We start from the raw sequence: 25,049 nt of genomic DNA on the forward strand, positions 1-25,049 counted from the left end.
TAACAAAGGCAACTTCTATTATTTAAGGCTATAACACCGGTACAGGACAAAAATGAGAAAATTATAATATCCTGTACAAAAATCAACAAAAAATATTATGTTACATTACGGCTTCCTTCCTCCTCTAGTTGTTTTGCTAAGTCTTTTTCACTTCCTTGCAAAAAATTATAGCGTGGCATCTTTCACGTTGTGATTTTTAATGAAATATTTTTGTGATAATAATTTCAGATGGCTGGATAGTATTATAATTTTATAACCTATGAACGAATAGTTGTAGGTCTTATATCTATACTAATATATTAAGAGTTTGTTTGTTTAACCGCGTTAATCTCAGGAACTACTAAACCGATTTTGTTTTTTTTTGTCATTCAAATGTAACTATATTACTCGTGTGTGCTATAGCCTATTTTTTCCCGGAAAATTTTTTGATGCAGGTGGAACCGTAGACAAAAGCTAGTCTAAAACATGTGATCTATATAGGTAGTCACACAATTAATCTCTATGTTTATCCCATTGTGGGTACAGGTAGGGATAAATATGTTTTAATTGATGAAACGAACACAATATGTCGCGAATAACGCTTGAAATAAACCCTAAACTTAATTTAGCAATAAGGTCACCTGATAGTCGCGCATGCAAAACGAGTCCAAATAACTGATAACAAAATAAATGCTATTCAGTTACTTTTTACTTGGTTTTCGGATGGTATATTTAAAAATGACTAATGTTTTCACAACTTTTAAGTACATACTATTCGTTAAATAAATTATATAAGCCGACTTAATACAAGACACACTACGCTCCTAAATAAATGTTAATAATAATTTAATGCGATTAATGCCAAATTAACTTGAAACTTGTGAAATAGGTCCTTGTTATCTTGGAAAGTAGTCAATATGGCTCATCAAAATTTTATTCTATTTATATTTAAATTGCCTTTATTGCAAGTAGCACATTCACACCTCATTTATGTTGACACATTCTAAATAAGTCATTATACAACACATAATTTTGTGTAGGTGCCTATTTTTTCTATAACAATAACGTTCAGGCCGCATGTATTTTTTTTCTAAACATTATGTAGGTTGAGTTGAAACTAACAATTTTAATTACCGTTAAAAATTTACGTACACAGAAAGGTTAACGGCTTGTTATCTTCGAGAAAAACCACTTTCCGTTTCTCACAGTGTTCAATTTGGAAGTGTTATAAAAAATTCTCAACTGTGTTTTATTATTATACGCCTAAACTCTAAATGGAAGGAAATTGGACCGTAAAACAAGTATAAAATAGCGAAAATTGTTTGATAAATGTTTACGATATGTCATCTAAATATGCCGTAAACAAATGGCCTTAAATATTTTACCGCCACTAGTGTAAGTGTAGTTATTATAACATATTTTGTACTTTATACATTACAGTCTATAATCGTAGTTACTAATATTATAAATAGGAAAGTTTGTGAAAATGTTTTGATGTTTGTTAGAAGTAAACTCAGAAACAACTCAACGGATTTAGGTGAATTTTTGCACATAGATAGACTATGTCCTGGATTAAAACATAGGCTACTATTATCACAGTAATTGGGTCCCGATAAAATATAATATTTTTTTTAAATCTGATATTTTAAATAGAGGGCACTGGCGTCGTACAGTGTTTAGAGACTTTCGCATCGGGAAAGGTTTTTAACGCGAGCTAAGTCGCGAACAATACGTATTCTATTATAATTTAACATACCTTTGGGGGTATTGATATCACGTTGTCAAAATTTATCAAAATTCTCTTAGTAGCTATAACGTAATTATTTTCTATCAGCATGCTGCGTCTAAATACAATGATAAATGAAATGATATATTTAATCGTTAAAATTTAAAGATCGACTTTTACTTTTACATACTAGAAGGTAGACCAACGAGCATGCTTACATAGTGGTAAGTCACAACCACCAACTAATAATTCATAGATTATGGAAGTTACGCAGAAGTGCCAGTGTGGTTGTAACAAAGTAAACACGATATAACTTGACAAATACCCTTTTAACATATAACTCAATAAATCATCCCAACCAGAATAGCCAGCAAACCTAATCAACCGTTGACATTTAAAAACATCCCTGACTCGCAAGTTTGCGTAAGGAACGTGGATTGTTCGCGTAATCTCGCAGGAATACGCCCACAGCGGTATCGTGACGTCACCCAACGCCCACCTAATGCATCGTTTTCCACACTTGTTGGATGAGTTTCGCTCAAAACGCGTGGGTTTTCGCATCTAACTTGGCAAAGTAATCAATTTGAGTGCAATATACTGTGTACATCGGTTTAAAAGTTTACGTTTGTGGATTTTCGATTCGTTTACGGTCTGTTGTTTGTATTCGATGGCTGTGAACGTTAAACGTTTGGGTTATGGTTACGTTTGTGTTGTTAGCGAATGCGAGTGCTCTTTCAAGAGGTGAGTTGGTTTTTGTTTTTGTTTACGTTTGGTGTAGAAAGGATGCCGAACCATTGATTCAATTTGAAAACCGGATTTAGGACAAAACATTCGGGTTACCTGAAACACTGAGCAGAAGTTTTGATGTTGTTGATATGTTCGTTTTTAAATAAAGTATTTTTATTTCTTTTCCGGCTGATTTGGCAATAGTCACATTGCTTTTATACCACCAATCGACTTTAAGACAGATCGTCTATAAAAATATATTTCATTCGGCCTGCAGTCTGAAAAAGATACCCTGTTATAAATCAAGCGTTACCACCCCTCGTTGTTCTCCTCCTCCTGTTCCTCGTTTGCAGAATAATGCCATTCGATGTGATTTATTTCAAAGCCGTCAATAGAAGTCTAATTAATTGCAGTCATGCATTTTAGAATAATTTCCTTGTTATTATTAAGTATAATATATATCCGTCAGTCACTATTACTAATAATGTATGTTTATTGTTTAGTTATTTACAGGAAAAAACACAAGGAGTCTATTAATTGTGGCATATTTTTTTATGTCCCATTTATTCATCATGACCAACAACTACAATCACGGTATTGTTCTTTAGCAGGAAGATTCTCGTCTGCCGTCTGCCCTAGCTTGGTAAAGCATAGCAAATACTAGATTGAAGTCTTCAAATATCTCATAACAAATACAGCATTTACGAGTCTAGTATTTTCGTGTTACACAAAATGTTTACACCAGAAAAAGTAAGGATGGTCCTTTGAAGAGTTAAATCGCATAATGTCCAGCAATTACATTGGTCACAATATAGTTCAAAACGGAAAGCAACAGCACTTGCAAGATGTTATTTAGTATCAAAAATAGATATTGCAGTTCTTAAAGGTAAATACAGAAATACCCTCAACAAGTTTGCCATTTCATTCCCCAGAAAAGTACAAAAACTGTCGAGTGACAGCAAAATTGTCTGTCAATAAACAATTACCAGAGAATGTAGACATTTGCTTTCTCCGCCTTATCTCAACAGCAGTGGTACCTACACAAACAGACTCTCGTCCGGGATACCTTCCACCTAATAAACTATGACGTGATACCATGGCTCTTATTCCAAGCTCTATGTCATCCACATCGGCATCACAATATGTAAAAATAATACAACAGTTCCTACTATACCCTAATCCGACCATAACTTGAAGACTAGGCTACTAGTTCAATGGAACTTCGAGAGTTGCTTGCGTGTTAGCATAACTGTATATGAATATACTAACTGGATGTCCGTACTGTGTTGGACATCAACAGACGTGGTTAAATAAGACGTCTGTCTAAGTGACGTGGAAATAGCAGCAATTGATGTTGCAGACATGCAGTGTATTTGAGATAGCGAAGTTCACGATAAATCATAGGGGAAGTTTTAATTTTCTTTTAAGTTGTTTACGAAAACTGATGGGTAGAATACAGGCTGAATAAAAGGTCGAAACTGTAAAACATATTGTGTTTGTATTATATATAGTATAGGTTGGGAAACGAACCTATTATCTGTTGATCAGTTGATATAGATAATACAACAGTGTTCCAATTATACAAAATAACTATTTACACTTCAAATTAAGGTAAATAAAAGCTGACAATGAATATATTTCGTATAAAAGTAGAAAATTATTCGCTGTGAAAAAGCAACAAAAATTTCACTGTTAATAATATTACGTTTATCAGTGGAACTTTCTTAAGTCATTTTTCTATCCTGTCAGTCTATAAATTTAAAGATGTAAGGTCGACCTCCAAAACATCCGAAACGGCACACACAGCTCACGATGTTCGCAAAGCGTCAGATTTACGTAACATCGAGTCGAGACACCAGCTCGCCTGTTGCGTGATCGGCGCAAGTAGATCGGTAGTTCACCGGTATTGCGATACAAGCTAAGTATTGTAATGTACCATCAGCAACAACACAAACTAGTATTGGAAATTATATGACGATTAGAGATTTGGAGATTGTAGATTAGGCTATTAGTGCTATACTTCAAGTTAGAGAGGAAATAGTACCTCCAAATATTACGAATGTGTATTATATTGTCGGTAAGAACGTTATGCACATTAAAATGACTTTAATGGGTTATTTTTTAGTATATTGCTGACCGTACCAGTGTTATGTTAAATATTGCGCAAATATTTTTTAAACGTAACACCAGAGAGGAAGCTGATATAATGTAAGGTGTCGAAATTGTATCGATTGCGAAGTTTGTTACTTGCTTGGACCACCCGGTTATAATAATAATATCAGCCCGGTATTATATACTGTCCACTCTTGGACACGGACCTATACTACTGGGTTTTTAGAGTTTAGTTTACCTTGATGATCGAGTGCGCGTTGGCAGAATTCACATATTGGAGTACCCGGTTGGTTAGAAAGAAAAACACATTTTTACTGATCTTATTGAAGTCTATCAAGTTGAAGACAGTTCTATTCGATTGTTGTGAAGAAGGTACTAATTATAGTCCAGATAATCAGATGCATTTTGCTTCAAAGTAAAGTTAAAGTATAACTTACTTCGCGACGGCTAGCGTGGTAGATATTTCTCAAATTATAGATGCATTATAAATGAATCTAAATATTGTGTAATAGAAAAAGTCTTTAATATAGTCTTATAAAAAGAAAAAACAAAACACTTTCATTGCTTGGTAACAAACACATAGACACACCTTATTTGATTTGCATATGATGAGCTCATTAGAATTCGGATAAACCCAACGTATTAAAGACCTTGCCATTTCGCCTCTGTGCGATTATCGGTGTTGTTGCAATTTGATGTATGCCTTTTTTTACGTCTCCGGTTGCTAAATGTTTTTATTTGACATTATTGCTGTATTTAGAAATTGTGTTTGTATCAATGTTGTTATGATTTATGACAATTTTTTTAAATGATATTAGGCAAGGCCTCCTTAGACTTTTTAATAGGATGTGATGTAAATATTTTGTAGAGTAAATTATCTTCAATATCCAAAATTAACATAATATTTAAAATTATTTTAAATCACACACGTGTATCAACTATTTCGTAATAGTTACATCTAATGATAATATGAATATTGATAAATCTTAAGACTAATATTTAAAGTTTTAAATACATCGCTAAAATTTGGAGCATCTTTTATTGCTTTACACTTTCTACTTAAGATAAACTCGACATCGTCGCGACTGTTAAAAACAAACAAATTTTGGTACGTTTCCGACTAATTTGCACATTATACAATATCTATAATCTGATTATTATGTAACATATCCTTAATTATTCTCTTAGAGCGTTCCGTATCTTTTCTAAAATATATTTATTTTGTCTATAATTTTGTTATATCATAGACGAAATCTGTATCGTCGCTTCATTATAACATCAGCATTCAGCATACATTAATGGTTAAGTAACTTAAATCATTTGATGTAAATGGTTGTAATTAGGTATGTAGTGCAATGGACTTTTAAATTTATGCATTTTTTTATATTCCAATATAATATCTCTAAACATATTATGAAACAAAGTCCCCTTTGCTGTCTGACTGTATGTTATCGATTTTCTCAAAATCTATTGAGCGGATTTTTATGAAATTTAGTTTGAGATAGTTTAAGACCCTGCCTAAGTTATATGCTAATTTCAATTCCGGTAAAATATATAGCAGAACTTTTATCCCGGATATCCCGTTCACGCGAGCGAAGCCGCGAGCAAAAGCTAGTATGATTATATATGTTTTAATCAAAGAAGGAAGACTTAGCATTGCTGGACGTTTAACTTGAATGGCTGGGTGTTGTTATCTACGTTCGATATCCAGATTCACAGACCATATAAGTTGTCACTAGACCAAGCAGACTAGATTAGACAGTCACAGTTACAATGAACAATATAACAGAAGTTTTCATAGAAAAGCCTACACAACTACAAAAATGTATGTCACAACGTAAGCGGGTTAATATTTTCACAAAACCCATGTCATACTTCTAAGCACCGGTTACTAACGTTTACGGCTTATACTTGAAGTGGGGAAACCAGTCGGTACAGGACTAACACGTGCATCACGGAGTTAGCAAACCGTTCTACAAATAACAGTAGCGATTAACTGAGATAAAAGGCCTTGAGATGATGCGGATGAAACAGACGCGGATGATAGTAAATACGATGAGGTCCATGTTATTGGTGATAGGATATTTGTTATTGTAGGGTGTAAAATCTCGCCATAGTGAAGTCTTGAAAGTGTGTCGTTTTGCGACATCAGCCCGTGTGTTGATTTCAAACAGGCATTTTTTTGTCGACTGGCGAGGGATAGTTAAATTTTGTCAGTGAATACATCGTCTTGCTTTGACGTGCAAATTGAAACATGAGGACTTAACAGCTGCCTTAGAAGATGTTTATTTTGGTTTAAAAACAATAATCGGCAATATGGCTAAATTTATTGATGATTTGGTATCTTAGGTTGAAGTTATCGTTTTCTTGAAGTGTTTTTCAATTTCAATTTATTTATTAGTAGTAAATCCATTTATAAATAATCCTTAATATACCTCTTCGCATAAGTTGTAACAAAAAAAAACACCTTTTTAAAAACACTACATCGACTCGATTGATGGCAATAAAATTATAAAGAAGCTTGGCCGAAGATAAAAAATAAGAGTTTTTACACTCCTGCCAACCCGATTAAATATCTAGTTTTATGACAGCAGGTGGCAAAGCACCTGTCACTGCACTTCGATATTGAGAATGTAATCTTGCATACAGTTGCATGATAAAAACATTCATTCCTTGAATGTTGAGCTATTTTTAATATGATCTTTAATAATAATGGTTGTGGGTGAAGTAAAAGAAATAAAAGATAAGATTGATATTTTATGAGGATTCGTTGAAAAGACAATTACCTAGTTACGTGATGAATGAGTCTCTGATCTGCAAATTTTTGAATTGGATATTGTAGTACACAAAATCTCTTTACTTTTTCGATTACAAATATTACCCATTGTAAAAGCTACATATGCTATTATACGTTACTCGTCTAGATTCGTTAAAAAAACATCATATTGAAAGTAGAAAGTCTAATTGACTTAAGCAAAATTTTTTTATGACACTAAGTTTCATACATATTTAAAATCAGCACTTTTTTTTTAATCTAGTTAAAATTTTTCGAAAAATAATATCGCTAAAATCAATTAGCATTTTAACTCATATGAACACAACCATGTATGGCGTTCATCCTATCACGATATGCGTGCTTCCACACATAACGGTCAACATCAGTCCAGATGTAGACGAGTGGATCCCGTCATGCAGAACTGAACAGTGGGACGTTCACGGCGAATGGACACGACAAGTGGGTTAAAGAAGCAGTGGGCCAACCGCAGACCGGTGACGCCGACCGCAGTAGGGATGAGGTTAATGACGGTCTGGACGGTGTATCGGATGATGTAAATATCGATTAATAAGTCAAATGTGATATCGGAAATGAAAACTATAATGTTAATTAGAAAATGGTTATTATACAAATTGTAGGCTTAACAGCTACATAAAATATAAAACCGGTCCCTGTGGTGCTCAATGGGGGAGGTCTATGTCCAGCAGTGGACGATTCTCGGCTGAAATGATGATGATGATGATGAAAATATAAAATCTATATTGTTTATTAGAAATAAGATGTCATACTACGTAACGGCTAGTTAGTTTCATGCACAAGATGAAGGTTAATTATCAGGAAATATGAATCATCTCTAAGCACTTCATAATGGCATGCAATTAAACCATTGCAACCGGCTACTTGTTTATTTTGCTTTTTTTAATTGACATCGGTTTTAATACTTCAATCACTATGTCAAAATACATTGCTGATAAATTCCAAATTACTAGAATGAGTAGAAGTTTCAAATCCACATGATGAAATATATTTCAATAGAATGTTCCGGCTTTTCGGTTTAAAATCTGTTCCATCACTAGCAATCATTTACTATGTATCGAGCAATTTGCACTTACGTATATGTGGTGTTTATATCATTTATTATTATTTTCTTAAATACTATCATTATTTAATGTGAAATGTTTCCTAGTGGTATATTTATGTGTGTTGCGATCGTACGTTTGCTAAATTGTCTTGAAGTAATTTGTGAACTTTGTAAATAGTAGTTATTGTAAACCTTAATCAAAGTTGGAATGACTTAAATGCAATCATATGAAAACTTGTTTGATTTCGAAGACTAGATTTTTTTTATATCTGTAAAGCCCTTTAAAAATACAAAATCTTTGGTTTATTAGGTAGCTCGGTTAAGATTTTTTTCTAAAACAAACTTTGGGCTTTATTTGTAATAAAAAAAAGCCGCGGGCGCTTAGCTGCCATTTGCCAATCAAATATCAATGTTTGCAAAACTAAGTAATCCTTCTAATGTGTGTCGAATATTGCCATGTCCCATGGCATACGTCCAATCATGCTATAGTCGGCAGATCGACCTTCACAGACCCTCATAATTGGTGATACGCCAGGCCCTGTTCGTTTGGCAAATTGAATTACGCACTTAGACCTTGACCCGCAGATTGAAGAGGCTTTTTGGCATATCAGTGACCTAGAGAATCGAGTAATATTAGCCTTGCATGATATAGGATTTGATTTCGATGCGATAGATTTTTGGATTTATATGAGCAGTTGCTTTCTTATTGGTATAGAGACAAAATTCTACAGACGTATATGATTATTGACGAAGTATAGTTTGTTTGTCTTCTATTGTTATCAATGCCTGTTTTTATTATCTTATCAGAATAATATGCGGTTAATGATGAAATGTTGTTATTAATTATTCATGTTGTAATTTCCTTTTTAATTGATTAAACATGTCACTTGTCAGTCATCGAACGATAAAGTGACTTGGAAATCATGGAGTAGTAAATAAAAATCTGCATTGAAATTTGTGTTTTAGTAATGGAATAATCAAATAATTATTATCAAGTAGAATAATTATGGTGAGGAACTGACTCACTTTACTTAAGAAAATAATAGAAAATATCTCAAAGAAATCAATAATTCTAAATACTTCCAGCAGACGTCTCTAGTAATCATGATTCCGTTATGCTAATTACTATAATGGAGTTCTCAACACAAAGACACTATTAACATATTCAAATTGAGTTTAATTAGATCACAGGTAAAGCCTCCGCTTTTGAAACAGGTGTTTAATTTGCTCTATTTCCTGGATAATTGTCATTTTCATACAAATGAACGACGATACTAGACAGCCGCCAGATGGTAAACGCTACGCATAAATAGCAACATCAGTTAAGCTTTATATTAGACAATAAGGCTCATAATGCTCAGTAATTATATTGGCTCAACGGCTCTATTACATTTCGACATATCATAACTTTTCTAACGATTGAGAAATAGATTTATTATAATTCAAATTACCAATTACAATTACAAAAGATAAAAAACAATTATAAACGATAAATTCTCAATAATGTCCACAATATGTCGAGCTATTAAAAACCAATAGAAGTGTACCATTCGGTCAGATACCGGACCGGTTCCGAACGACCTTGCGCCCGCGCACATTCACTCGCGACCAATGGATTGAGGGCTTCGTAACATTTCGTATCTCCGTTTCATAATTATGGAGACATTTTACGTCGGGTTTGGATGCAAAATTTAAGGATATGAATGCAATTATACTTACTTATGGCAGTGACATACAGTCTACTTCAATAAATGATCCCAATCTTAATATTCGATCTAAAAATAAGCCAATTAAAGTAAGATTTTTCATCATATTATAACTCTTATTGTAATTATTGCTACGATGGTTAGAATTTAGAGTCTAACTAAAACATAACAACAAAATATACTATTACGAAAACGACTAATGAGTTGATATACTCAATCACTTACTTTCTCTTTAATGAATATAAAAAACCAGACACACTACCGAAACTCCACCAAGATTTGCATGTAGAATATAAACACAACATAGTTTGCAAAAATCTCTGAAGAAAGGCAACAGTCTCGCAAAGAAAGTATTTCTGTTTAAGTGGTACAAAGAGTAAAGTTTGTATCAAGATTTCGGTTTTGCATTCTTTCATTTGCTTTAGTATTTCTTTTACTTTCCCAAAGTTTATTTTCTTTTCCTAATGATGTATAAGTTTTGTTGAACCATGAAGCTTTTATTGTTAGCTTTTGATGTAGAAAAGTTGACGCTGTGTATTGCGTTTATCATAGTTCGTACTTTACCATTGCGGATGTATAGAAATGTCTCCAAGGTCTGGCTCCGTTCCAAACTGTTCATGGTGTTACAATACTGGTCAGACCTTACTTAAAGCTACGTTTTTAATTGTGAATTGTATTTTTGTAATCTAATCGATTTTTGATAATGATTATCCTCGGAGTTCAGGCATATTAAGCGATTATATTCTTAAATTGGCGCGTTACGTAAGTGTTTAAGATGGAGTGACCTTGAATATTATAAAGTTTAGAAGATTCATGATTGTACGCTAAGTTCAATCAGTTTATCTTCTTGATTTTGTACTAAAAAACGTTTACCATCTATGAAACCATCACAAAACTTCAAGACGTCACAATTATCGCCGTGTTATTGACCTTCACAGCGAAGTAAATCACCTTGGAGTGGGCCATTGTTGTATCAGCACAGGTGTTTCTTGCTGTTTGTTTCGACATGACGTGTAGCGCCATTTGTTCAGCGACATGTGGCCGCTGGTCCAGTTTTGAGGCTTCTCGGGTTCACAGGAAGACCAGATGGCGAGCGTGGATTCACTGAATGGCCAGAATCATCAACTTTCTACACAATTGCCGCTCTTTAGGTGAATCTTGATGTTCTATTGATGTCCATCGAAGAAATTGACCATGGCATAGAAAGCTGGACATTGGTTTTAAAGCGAATTTAGCGCTCTCACATGGAATGATGGAAACATGCGCAAGAGTGACGCTTTCCTTAAAGCGCTGTTTTACGCTGTCGCCGGCGATTTTCTGCGACTGGTAGCCAGTCGCTCACGGCCTTCCGAACGGGCCGCACGCGTCGCGCCCGTTTGGTGAATTCGCGTTTTCACAAAAAGTTGTCCGTGCCAGTGCGTTCGCATCATTAATCGTGTGCTTAAGTGTCCATATCAGTGAAAAAGAAACAAATATTGTGCGGAACACTTGGGACGGACCAAGGTTGACAGTGTTGTGTTGCGAAAAAAAAATAACAAACGGAGGATCTTTCGAAGTGGGTTTTTTCATCACCGTCACGCGCTTCAATTCGATTTTTTCCCCATTGTAATTGCAATTGTAATTATTCTCCATTTGTGGAAGGACGTTCTAGTTGAACGTTGCGCAGTCGCTTCTACAAGAGCAATATATTAAGTTAATGTCTCAACGTTGCCAAGTTTTAAGGCTGCACTGAGTCATTTTGACAGATGTGAGTAGGAAGTTGTTTTAGTAAATCGCCTTCGATAGCAGCCGAATGTCATGTTGAAAGTGAAACGTACTGCTGTGTACGGTTCATTATTTTACACGGTCGACATTAATGTTTTAATATCGTCACGCGTGAATAGCGTGAAATGGATAAGGAATATGGCGATGTTATGATTAGTGACGACCATGGTCGCCCGTGTAACTTACTAATGCATATCGACTGCTCTACAACACGCTCTATGTTTATTATTAGTCATATTAGTCAGCACGATAAAAATAACAGTAGAATATAAATTTTATTTATTGTATAAACGTTAAGCAATTTAAATCATACATTTCCTAAATATTTATTTTGTAATTTAAAGAATTCCATTCGTCGAATTTAAATTTCGATTTACATTTAAATAAAGGAAATTACCCGAAATACGTGCGATAAACTCCAAAAATAAAACGCCTTATTACAAATTAAGCGATACAATCGACTCTATTCGAATTAACCGATTGTTTCTCTCGCTGTCGACTTTCGATTTCAATCAACGTTCGTACTCGTTTGTAACGTAATTATCGTCAATATACACTTGTTTTCGTTGTAATCACGATCTTTATCAGATAGAGTATTGCCTTCTCAATCACGTAACGATATATCAATCGTCTCGTTTGGCTAAATCCGATTGTCAATTGCCACATCGGTTATTCGTTTTATCGCATTGTTGCCTTAACGATGTACGGTCAGCATTTAACTCCAAAGGCTTGTATACCTTATTAGGAAGACGCTCCATATTATTTTTAATTCATACATTACGACTTTATCCGCGTATATATTTATTTGAGGTGAACTGTACAATACGTTATTGGCCCCGTATTGTCACGTGAAAGTCGACATATTTAATATACGGTTCCGCGTGGAATTACTTGTTCATAAATCCGTATATGTCATTTTCTCTACGGCATGGAATTGCACAGAATGAAAAGCAATTGTGTTTTTTTATAATTATTTTTTGTTGTATTTGACTGTGTCGAACTAGGCGATCGTTGGTAAAGAATTAATATTATTGTGTTGAGTATTTCTCCTCTAAGTATACTACGATTTTTCTGAATGTATTTTCGTCAGATTATAATATTGAGCCTTTCATATATGGAGTGGACAAGGAAGATGCCTATTATGGGCCCAGCATTTTCATACTTTATAAAATAAGTCATGACATTATTGTTGATTATCTGCCCTTCACCACACATCCAGTAATTACTGTCAATAAAGTTTGAAATGACCCCAGCGACATTGACGAAACGTTGTGACGAAAATCATACGATGACTTACTGATAGCAATTATCTTAACTCTCTTGATACTTTTAATCCTGATACGTCAGGAAGTCTGACAATCGCCTTGTTTGAGAAACAATGCCGGTGTGATAATGACGATTAAATACCCTTTGAAATACCTGTGAATATTGTGTGCTCAACGAAGCCGATGAAGTTTGTTCGGAGCGAATTAAGAGGGAATTTGGCTTTGTGCATGGTATTATAGGTTTGTTCTCTACTTTTCTATCCATAACAACAATAAATTGTGTATTCACTATTAACCTTTTAGGAAAATACAGACGTAAAGTTATGTACGTAAGGATTTGAGTTTTTCTGCTCAGTATCAGCCCGGAGTCTAAAATTTGTGCCCGATATAGCGATAGGCTACCCTCTATTACATCATGGGACGGAACACACTTGGCGAAAAATGGGCGTCCTAGTTGCACCTCTGTATAGCTTTTCCGAGATAAATGCGTTATGATGTGTGTGTATGTGAGAAACACTTATTGATTCCTATTTATATTATTGCTCTCGGTAGAATTGCAGTTTTTTTGTGGCTTATGATGATGAAAGCGCGTCTCAGCTTCTGCGCAATGGTGATAATAAGACCTACATTCAGTCACACTTTATCAAGCAACGCCTTAATTTCTCACGCGCGTTATCACCAGCTTGTCAAAAGTATGTTGATAAGATTCAGTTTTGTAAATAAACACTAAAACTGCGAGCGATGATTCTCTTAAATGGAACATGTCTTGAGCTATGCAGTTCGGGTCTTTATGAATGAAAAGATAGAGTTCTTTCTGATTTCACGCTTTGCTTTGTTTTTATAAATAACGACATAATATTCGGTGTTTTTTACGTACAAGTTTTTATCTCCGAAGGGTTAGGCAGAGGCGTAATTAGTGCACCCAATTCGACGTGCGTAGTCCCGTCCCATGATGGGGAGACCCTATCGCCATATCGGGCACAAATTCTAGATTCCGAGCAGATACTGAATAGAAAAACTCAATATCGCTTTTCTCGACCCGGGAATCGAACCTTAGACCGCAGCACTGCAGTCGTACCGTAATACAATCACGCCACGGAGGTAGTTTTATATTACGCTTTTATGCTTTACCGAAAAGTAGAATTCCCAACCAGCATTACTGTGAGTATTATTCTAAATTTTATAATTAAAATTATAAGTATTATATTATGATAAACGTTCCCAACATGTAATTATTGTATTCTATCCAACATTAGCTCGTGAAATTTCTATTATTATAAATTCTCAGCATTTATAATATAATTAAGATTATATAAAGTTACACATGCATAGAATTTATCTAAAATATTTACGTAATATGACGTCTCGAGTCATTAAATTGCGGGCGAAATAAAAATGAAAGTGCCGTTTAATTTTTAGTTATTTTTTAAATGAAAATTATGACGATCTTTAATGACACAAATTAAGATTATTTATAATTTATTTTGTTTAAAATAATATAAAATACTACCTATACTTCGTGTTATTAATAGATAAATCTTTGATGTTAGTAACGGAGTTGTAAAACCGAGTCGGATTCGACAATTTACAAACAAATATTGGCAATAAAATATTATCGCACGTGAATTACTTTCTTGGATTACACTACGTTTATCAATTTGTTTGAGAATCACATTATTTACAACGCATTTGGTTTTGATATGTTACCTTCCATGATTTATGTTGCGATAAAACGAAGGTCACATTGTAAATGTTTATTTTCGAATATAGCATCAAATTGAAATATTTCAAATCTTCAAAGTGTTTGCCAATATTCCAGAGCAATAAGATAAATCACAATGATTTAGCAAATATAATAAATCAACGCAAACCGTGTCGATCAGTGAAATATTCAAGCGATTTCAAAAACGTTTACGCGACAACAAATAAATCAGATAACGTTTTGCACAACGAAGCGAATCGTGAGCGCCTGTTGCTTGGTAAGCTAATTCAGTGGCGTCTCTACGTTTATAATTGATCTTTGATCTTCTTGAGGCCTTCGGTAGGTGGCTGCGTTGCTGAGCGTCACGTAATCACTCGCTGTTTGTATTTAGAATTAATTTTATTTTGTATTTATTTTTTAATATGATATTTTTGTAATTTATTAATTTTATTTTTAGAATAAAATTATTTTAATTATATACTTATTTTAAATCATTCACGATTTTACAATTTAAAGAATTTATTTTTGTGGCATTTGTCGAACTTTCGCACGTATTTCCAATGTTATTAAGTGTTTATTTCACTGTCCACATAAATGGCATTAACGTAACTTGTCGCATAGTTTACTATATTTACATCTTCAACACTTTCTTCCGGCACAGTGATGTCGTTACGTCCATTACGAACCCTCCGAATAAGGACAATCCATCTGGCCACCAATGACTTCCTAGATTTCTTTTCGAGCTCATTACCGGTGCCCGTTCGAGTACTCTGTCATAGATGTTATTTTTGATTGAGGATCTGAATATTATACTCGCAGGATCGTTTCGTATAATGATAATTTTTATGATAGCCATAATACTAGAATAGTTTTGTGAATATAGATATTACTGTGTGAATTGAAAGTGGAGAGAGACTTGTTTGGTATATGAGCACCTATATAATATCTATAAGCCTTTCTTGGTATTCACTTATGTTTTAGTAGAAACCGTTGTCCAATTTATTTGCCTCTATCGGGATCGATCCAATCCAAATGTACTTAATGTTAAATAGATCTTATAAATTCGTAAATAATTCGAATAAAAGGTTTGTTAATAATTTGGTAATATTGGGATACGAAATCATTTCGCGATCATGCGGAACGTCTGATCGTTGTCTTGTTAACTCTACCTCCAAGTGTTGACTTGTATTTTTTTATACTTATGTACACGGAAATGTGACCGCACTGCACCTGATGGTAAGTGGAGTGGAGTCCAATAGAGTGTCGACTGACGGCAGATGATAACCCCTCGGCAGTCATATTCATGCCGGCCTGTTGGAACCTGATATACACAGGCTGATTCCGGAACGCGACACATATACGTGGGCCACTATGGCGGGTTTTAACACATTGTGTAACGCGGTCGCTATCCGGGCGGATATAAAATATATCCTATCGACAAATAGTAGGTATTTAAAGTCGACAAGCGTGTTTACGGTATTCCTGGTCGACTGTTGCGGACCGTGCGGTTAATGGTCGCACTTTTTGCCGTACCTACGCGGCTCCACTTTCTAGATGTTTCCGCGTAAGTGATTATGGTATTTCTTTATCATTTTATGCATTTTTATAGACTAGAAAGGAATTGATAGTTTGTACAAGAGAAGTTTCTCGCGCGATATAGATGAGAAAACAGAAAGCTCTGTTTTGCGAGATCATATAATTTTATAGTTCAGCAAACCGTTTATATGTAAAGGATGTAAAAAGGCGGATCATGGTTGCAAGAATTGCTGCAGAATTTACAGTAGAAATGATACTAGCTTAATATAAATGCGTCTTATTTTTCTCGCTAACTATTACAAGTTTAATTGTCATATTTGATGTGCAAATTGAATAATCATGATTTTAAGCCTTTTTCAGTGAAAGATTCTAATAATTCTGAAAGATAAATAAAGGAAGAACCATGAATCTTTTCGATTTTTTACCGACATAATTTTTTTTACCTAATATTATCTCGTACCTATATAAAAAATTCTAACTTAGTTAAATTGATTTTTCTTTGTAATCTATTTGTCTCTGACATAATCTGTTATCTTCTATATAAAAAGTGAGGTTAACTTGGCTGTATATATAATTACTTTATTGTACACCGAGACATATATCTAAGCACCAACATATAGAGCAAAATGTATATTAATATACGTCACTTCTATGTTGAGTAAAGTATACAATTTAGTTTTTGTCGGTGTCATCAACGAACATTACGTACGTACAATTTTATATAATAACACCGGTAAAGTGTTATAATAAAAGTATGGGTATGTTGACTGCCTCGGTGGCGTAGTTGTATCGGGTACGCTTTACGAGTGCGACTATCGCGGTGAGGGCCTATGTTCGAATCCCGGGACGGGCCAAAACATTATGACTCAGTTTTTCCATCATAAAAATAATTCAGTCGTAGCACGGAGTCACTATGTAAAGCCGTTGGGCATGCGCCTGATCTCTCTCCAGTCATATCGGATTACCTTCTCATCGAACTATGAGTGTGAACAGAGAGTGCACCTGTGTATTGGCAACACACTTATGCACTATAATATCTCCTGCGTAGGTACCTGGCTCCAATGAGATTGGCCGCCGTGGTCGAAATTCGGCTAGGAGGGATTCATGGTTATGTAACCTTTGTCGTGTAATATTATGTAGCTAAAACTAATATCCGAAGGTTAGGCTTAATGTATAAAGTAATTTGATGATACGAATGTTGTAGATGGAAAAGTAATCCAAGATACTTTAACAGTAACAAAGCTGGAAAGTCGTGCCAAGCAAGTAAAGAATAAGGAATAGATTCAAATAACGTTTTATTTACAGTTATATTTTCGGATATTGGGTTTTTCTACACAGTATCAGTCCGGAGTCTGGAATTTGTGGAGTTTGTGGCTGTAGGCTTGCCCCCTATCACTTAGGACGGAATACACACGGCGGAAACTAGGTGCACCAGTTGCGTCTCTGCCTACACCAAAGGGATAAAAGGCGCGAAGAGTGTCATTTAGATATTTTTTTAAACGTTCCAAGTTGCATTTGCAACTTACTGCACGCTAAACATCTATAGCGCAAACCAAAGATAGTCGTTAAGCGGCGGTAGCGACTAAATTGAAACCAGGACATAATGATGTAGAAGGTGTGACCTTTCGATGTGCCGTCAACCCATCCGTACATCACCGAAGTCGACAAATCAATTAGTATAGAAAAAATAATAATAAACCAACAAACATGGCCTCGCTTTTTGTAACACGCGAAGATTACTAGGTCAGTCTGAGTAGTTTTTGTACTGTAACGATTATCTCGTCAATCGATAGTAGGCGAATGTAAGGTGACTGGACGATATTCGTATCGTCTGTGTTTGTTAACGGTATATTTCGTTCTCTATCTAGTTTATTCAGATTGTACATCAGAAAAGTATTATATTAAATACAAACTTTTTCAACCGTTGTGATGTAATGATTCTAATTTTAAAATTTAAAATTTAAAACGAGCGATTGTTTTAAAAGTTAAATAATTAAATTTCAAAATAAGAACACTATTACGAACTCTGCGTAATTAGAAATTTTAAATAAAAAGAAAATATTGCGTCAAATGAAATTGTTTACACTTTTAAAAATGAAATAAATAATTATATTACACAATGGCCAGGTTAATGTGATTTTTTAATTAATTAATACTAATTGTGTTATTATTTATATTATGTGATAATTTTATGAGATATCGCCAGTTACGCGAGTATTTAATTCTTTACAGTCATTGTTCTCTGCTTTTGGCTACATCTCGCTGATATGTAATTTTCCTTAACAACAAAAACATAATAATAATATTTCTCGACGAAAACATATTTGAATTAAGATTTTATAACTTTTTGTTTGTTTTAGGATTACGAAGGTCATATGTTGGTCATACGTTTGCAGAATTTTATACCAAACAATACATATTTTAATTATAATAATCATATTCTTATATAAACGTATTACGTATATCCATACCGGCGTTATGATTGCAACTAACGAGTATTGTGGTTTTGAGGTTAGCTTAAGTAATTGACAAGACAATAAAGATAAAAAAATGTAGTGCTAAGTGCTTACTGTAAGTGTTTATACATTTTGTATTTTTATTAAGATAATTAATTAAAAATAATTGGAACAGCATATCTGTGTCGTGTTAAAGGCGAAAATGTATGTATAATTCTAGAAGTTTCATAAACATTTTTTATTGAAACTGTTTCGTTTCGTTTTGAATATCAGTAAACAATAAGAGCGAAATAAATTAACTATTTGTTCATCGTTTAAAGCATTGACGCATAACAACGATATGTTTGTGCCTTTTCGTATTGTCACGTGATTTCTCGGATTAGACGGTAAATAAAAAGTCTCATCTGGTTTTAGACGTTTTTTATTATTTATTTTATTGTGAAATTAATGACACAATGTCTACAGTATAAAAAATTTGAATCTACCAAGATAGTCATTAACCCGTGAAGCATTATAAACTACATAATAAGGTTATTTTTCCGTGACACGCGTAAGTCATGTAGCTGTCATGTTTGCCGGCAAACATTCCGATGCTTTAAGTGTTTAGTAGAAATAAGATATATTTTTTATTTTTATGTTTATAAATTTCGAGCTTCTAAAAATATGGTATTATACGCCATTTGGCTTATACTTAACAAATGTAGGCAACAAACTGCAAGACGAGTTGCAATGTCATCTAACGAGCAAATTATTCGATTTTCCTTTGTTGTGTTCTAGACGGTTTCGAGCAAGTTCGTCTCGCGTTCGCCGTCGCGTCGCCGCTGTCTCGGCCGACTGGTTTTCGGCAATCGTTTGCATTTTATTGTTTTCGCGTTACGTTTGCGTTTTGCATCTCGGGTTAACGTTTTGCGTAACGTCAGTGATATTTCTTTATTTTCCATTACTGGCTGCTTTTATGTTTTATTTGTGCATTTCACAGTTTAATGTTTTAGAAACTTGCTGTGTCTGTTGGTATAAAAAAAGAGGATTTCTGAATTCGACAGATTTTTTTTATTGGTTGGCTTAGCGGAATTTATATTCTGACTTCTTTGGGAAACGTTTAGTACCTATCCCATGAGCGCTAATGTTATTTTGTTTTAATTATAATATGCTTACGCAAATTCTAGATAGATTTATGTTTTCATATATTCACTGAACGTTTTCCTTGTTTGAACATTCAGCATTTAATTAAAATAATATAATAATTTCCCATATCATTTCCCAATGAATACTCGTGTCTATATTGATTTATATTCTTATTATTGTTATAATATAAGTAATTTGTCTGTTTTATCGCCCTAATCTGCGACACGATAGGGCCGATTTTAAAATCTTTCACCAATAGGATTCGAACCCAAGTGTTAGCTACTTTAAAAAAAAATATACGGGTACTGCAAAGTGACCCCACTGCACTTGATGGTAACTGGAGTGAGGTCCAAAAGAATGTCGACTGGCGAGAGATGATTACCCCTCGGCAGTCGACACAATTATGCCGGCCTATTGGAACCGTATATACACAGACTGATCCTTGAACACACTTTCGTGAGCCACTGTGACGAGTTTTAACACCGATGTTCGCTATTGGGGCGGATACATTTTGTATCTTACTGAGGCAGGATATATTTTGCAATTGCACAACACACTTTTACTCGGACATATCTCACTAGCAAACAGAAGCCAGTATTTTTATATAGACCGGCTACAGCATGAACTGCATTACGCAACGCGCAGACGATATTAAAGTCTGGGTACATATTAATGTCACTTCACTGGCCTTTTGAGCACTTCATACAATATTTAAACCGCTTTAACGTTCATAATAGTCGACGTGAACCAGTTCGATAAAAGCAGTTTGGATTCAGAAACATACATGAATAATAAACACACGTATAAATTACTAGCTTTTGTCTGCGGCTCCGTTGATTTTTTTCTGGGATAAAAAGTAGCCTATAGCATTTAGAAGTAATGTACCTATTAGTGAAACAATTTTCAAAATCGGTAAAGTAGTTCCTGAGATTAGCGCGTTTATACAAAGAAAACTCTTCCGGTTTATAACATGTATAGGTAGATTATGTTAATAATATTAAAACAAATTGTTAACTATTCTAAATATGATAGAGCTACTCTCTATCATATATATCTTTATAGTCATTTTTAATATTTGGGTGAGTTTTCTCAGCTCTCAAAAGATATTGGTACTAGAGTTATTAATAAGACGAATAAAAGTAAGAAAAATAAAAGAATCACGTAGCATCTTATGTACTTCATTTAGACTGTTAATTGCATTTGCTTATTATAAATAAAAATTAAATAACATTAGCTTACTTATTCTAAACTACCGTCCATTTCATCTGTTGCAACTATATTAAGTATATTTTTTTCACTGTTCCTATAGTTTTGTGTACATCTGTCATAAATGTAAACAGTTTCATTCTGTTGTCACGATTTTTATTAATGTTTGCGTTTGCATCGTTCCTGTACCTGACTAAATAAATAAATATACTATTATATAACAAATAATCTTTCCTACAGTGTTAGTGCAGATGCTTCCAAGGGCCTTAATATTACGTCAAAAGAGAACCGGCGTTACATATGGAGAGTTGAGTGCGTCACACAATGACGTAAGCGGATTAAACGCGCACACGAGATGCAATATAGGCACCATATTTAACTTAAATTAAACTTGCTAACCATAATGATTTCTTATGTTTACGCGAATGTTCGACATTAAAATTAAACTTTTTTTGGATTTTGTCGCGGTTTTAAGAGAGAACTAAAATTTTTAAAACCGCGGTAAAATACGAAAAATAGTTTAATGTGTTGCTATTAATTTTAAATAATCTTTATTTCATGACTCATAAATACTAGATTTAGCTCGGGGTTCTGAAGTTCTTTAACGATAAAAAAGTGTTCATATTATTCCGAAATTAGTCTATCCGGTGTGCCAAATTTCATCAAAATCTATCCAGCCGTTGCTAAAGCCAACTTTCGCTTTTACTATCATGTATAAATACTTCGACATGTCAAAATTCAACATCAAATGCCTCATACAATAATGTGTGCTGATTTCAAAATTATCATAATAAATCTTAGCTACAACGTCGTTAATTAATTCGATAATGAATGCTATTTCACGTTAGTTTCAGCATTAAAATAACATTTAAATTAAACTATTTTACGGATTTTATCGCGGTTTTAATATCTTAGTTTTGTCCCGACGTTTCCCCGTTGTTGTCCCCCCCCCCCCCCGTGACCATGAAGGCTGCAAAGTCTTCGAAACATCGGGAGAAAAGTAAAATATTAAAACGATAAAATCCGTGAAATAGTTTAATTTAAAAGTCTAACATTCGCGTAAACATAAGAAATCATTATAAAATAATGTTTGTGAGATGCGTCGCGGCAGTCATCCCGCCGGTCTATCACGGGCGACACCTAAATATAAAGGAAGAAAGTAGGTGATCTCGATCGCCATCTGCCTTTCCTGTTATGAAACGAAATTTTAAGACACAAAAATGTTTGGTAATCTCGCGCGTGCGCGCGGCGAAAATAGACAATGCGGTGGGGTCGTGTAGAAATTTTGTGGGTTGCAGCGGTTTTTAATATTTCTTTTACTGCGTCTGATTAATTTTATTGTGTATTATAATGTATAATGTATGTTGTAACTATGTCGTGTTACAAAGAAATATGTTTTATAGTTGTCAATGTGTTTGAAATGCGCTCGCTTATTTTTCAATTACAAATCTCGCGCATTAGATCTGAAACGTCATAATCAAGTTATTCATCATTCACCAACTATAAAATAAAAGTTATCATCATCATCACCACCACCAGCACCATCATCATCATCATCATCAACATCAGCTACATAAAGTCCGCTGCTGAACATAAGCTTCCCCTAAAGTAAAATTAGCAAATACTTTACAATTTACCTCAAAAAGATTACAGCGATGCAGTCGCTTTCACGACTTTATTTCGCCTTTATAAAGTTGTCGACGCTGTGTCGACGGGTTTTTAAATGTCTTCGTTTCGGCGAGATCATGGTTGTGACGTAATACTTTTGCTCTCGACGGAGACTGCAAGATCTGGCTGGATTTGCAACGTTGATTTAAGATTGCTACGTGCTCAATTAGTAACTATGTGACAGCTAACAAAGGAATATATTATAATGTCAGCCCTGTATCATATACTGTCCCACTGCTGAGCACGGGCCTACTCTACTACTGAGAGGGATTTGGCCTTTGACCACCACGTTGTCTTAGTGCGGATTGATAGACTCCACTTCTGTTTTTTTTTATTGTTTTAAATGAAGGGAATAGCTTGCCGTTCGCCTGATGTTAAGCGATATGACCGCCCGTAAACAGCAGAAACACCATCCAACACCTTGAATTACAAACTATTGTTTGGTATTCGAATGCGCTCGCCATCCTGTGACATGAGATGTTAAGTCTTATTATGTCCAGTAGTTACATTGGCTACAATGTCCTTCAAACGGGAACACAACAGCGACTACACACTGATGCTTGGCGGCAGAAATAGACATTGCGGTAATATGTACCTAGGCGGCTCCCCACATATGAGGAACCTACCACCAGTAGAACCACCAGCCTGTCTGAACGCGATAAATTCCGTAACTACTGAAGGGATTGCGATGACTTTGATCGACTAAAGTTGGTATACGATAATCATAAAAACAAACACTAGATTCTATACTAGAATATTAATATATTTTTTCTTTAGTTTCATCAATTAATCTAATCAACCCGCATATCGTGCTAGATCATTATGTACGTGCTAATCTGAGCTGATAATGTCGCTTATGATGCGTAATATTTCTTATACTAATCCAAATACAAGCAGACATGACCGAATCTCGAATGTACGGATTGTGCTTGAGAAATTGCTACGTCTAAATAACGTACTATTGTTAGGGAAATACATTTTGTATCCTTATCGTTATGATTAATGTATAAGGGTTGCACATACTACGAAAACTCGTACAATTCTCACTCTATTCTCACTTTTGATGCGCACGTAAACGCTATTAAAAGCAAAACGTGCTCACGGTTTGAGCGTAATTGTTTAATTAAAAGTATTCTAAATTTAAATCTAGGTAATTATGTTGTTTGTTTGTTCATGTGTAAGAACGTAATATATAATAAATTTTAGTTCAACTAGAATTATGGGACATCTCATATTCTTAGTAGTAAAGTTATTTCCTATTACTTTGACCCCACATTTTGCCTTGGACATTTGCAGTTAACCCAATTTTTACAGTAAGTAGTTGCCAAATATATTTGGCCACACACATAAGAGATAGTCCCCCACATAGCAATAAAAGGGCTTGTTAAGAAATAGGTCAATGTTGGTATTGACATATTTTTTCCTCAATATATAAATCAACTTAATTCTCAACCATAATAATAAAATAAAATAATTGACAACGAATATTGTCAATTCAATATTTTCTGTTGTGTTTTAAGGGAAATAAGGTCTAATATTGTATACATAAGTCTCATTTTTTCCATCTCAAATACATCTACAGCAGTCTGCTAATCTGCGCTAGGCTAGCCTAGTGGACTATGCCCGTATCTTTCTGAGTAATAAAGTAAGCCAACGCCCAGCAGTGGAACAGTATATGGTACAGGACTGATATTATATTCTTTATTTGAAAAGTTACTTTTTTATGTATATTATCTTGGTATACTATTTAAAATAAATGTAATAAATTATTATTATTAGATTATATCGTTAAATACAAATAGTAGGGCTAACCATATTTGACGATCTATATGAACCGCAAATGATTTATGTGCGCTATACATTGTCATTAATATCGTATGCCTTGGCGGTTGTACTGAAATGGTACACGATTATGCCTCATTGAAGGTGAATTAAGATCATTATTTTTATCCTGACAAATTATGTTTATCGATGAAATATAATTAATTGGTGATTGAATACATTATCGTCCTTATGATGATGGTTGTAGAGTGTGTTTATAAATGACAATTTATGTATACGTGTGATACAGATTTGTATATATTTTTTTTATCATAGTTATAGGAAATATTTTAGTATCCATGTCCCTTAAATTCATCACAAAAGAAATATTTAGTTCATCGCAAACCCTTTCGAACTTCGGGTTCGCATTTAATAACTGAAAAGATTTTGTGGATATAAA

General features: G+C 34.2%; 1 protein-coding gene across 1 annotated transcript in view; it reads left to right on the forward strand.

The window, feature by feature from the left end:
• LOC115456051 (IQ motif and SEC7 domain-containing protein 2) overlaps positions 1-25,049 on the forward strand; it is a 226,513-nt gene that overhangs the window by 131,659 nt on the left and 69,805 nt on the right.

This window comes from Manduca sexta, chromosome 3, assembly GCF_014839805.1.
Source record: "Manduca sexta isolate Smith_Timp_Sample1 chromosome 3, JHU_Msex_v1.0, whole genome shotgun sequence".
NCBI classification, from domain to species: domain Eukaryota; kingdom Metazoa; phylum Arthropoda; class Insecta; order Lepidoptera; family Sphingidae; genus Manduca; species Manduca sexta.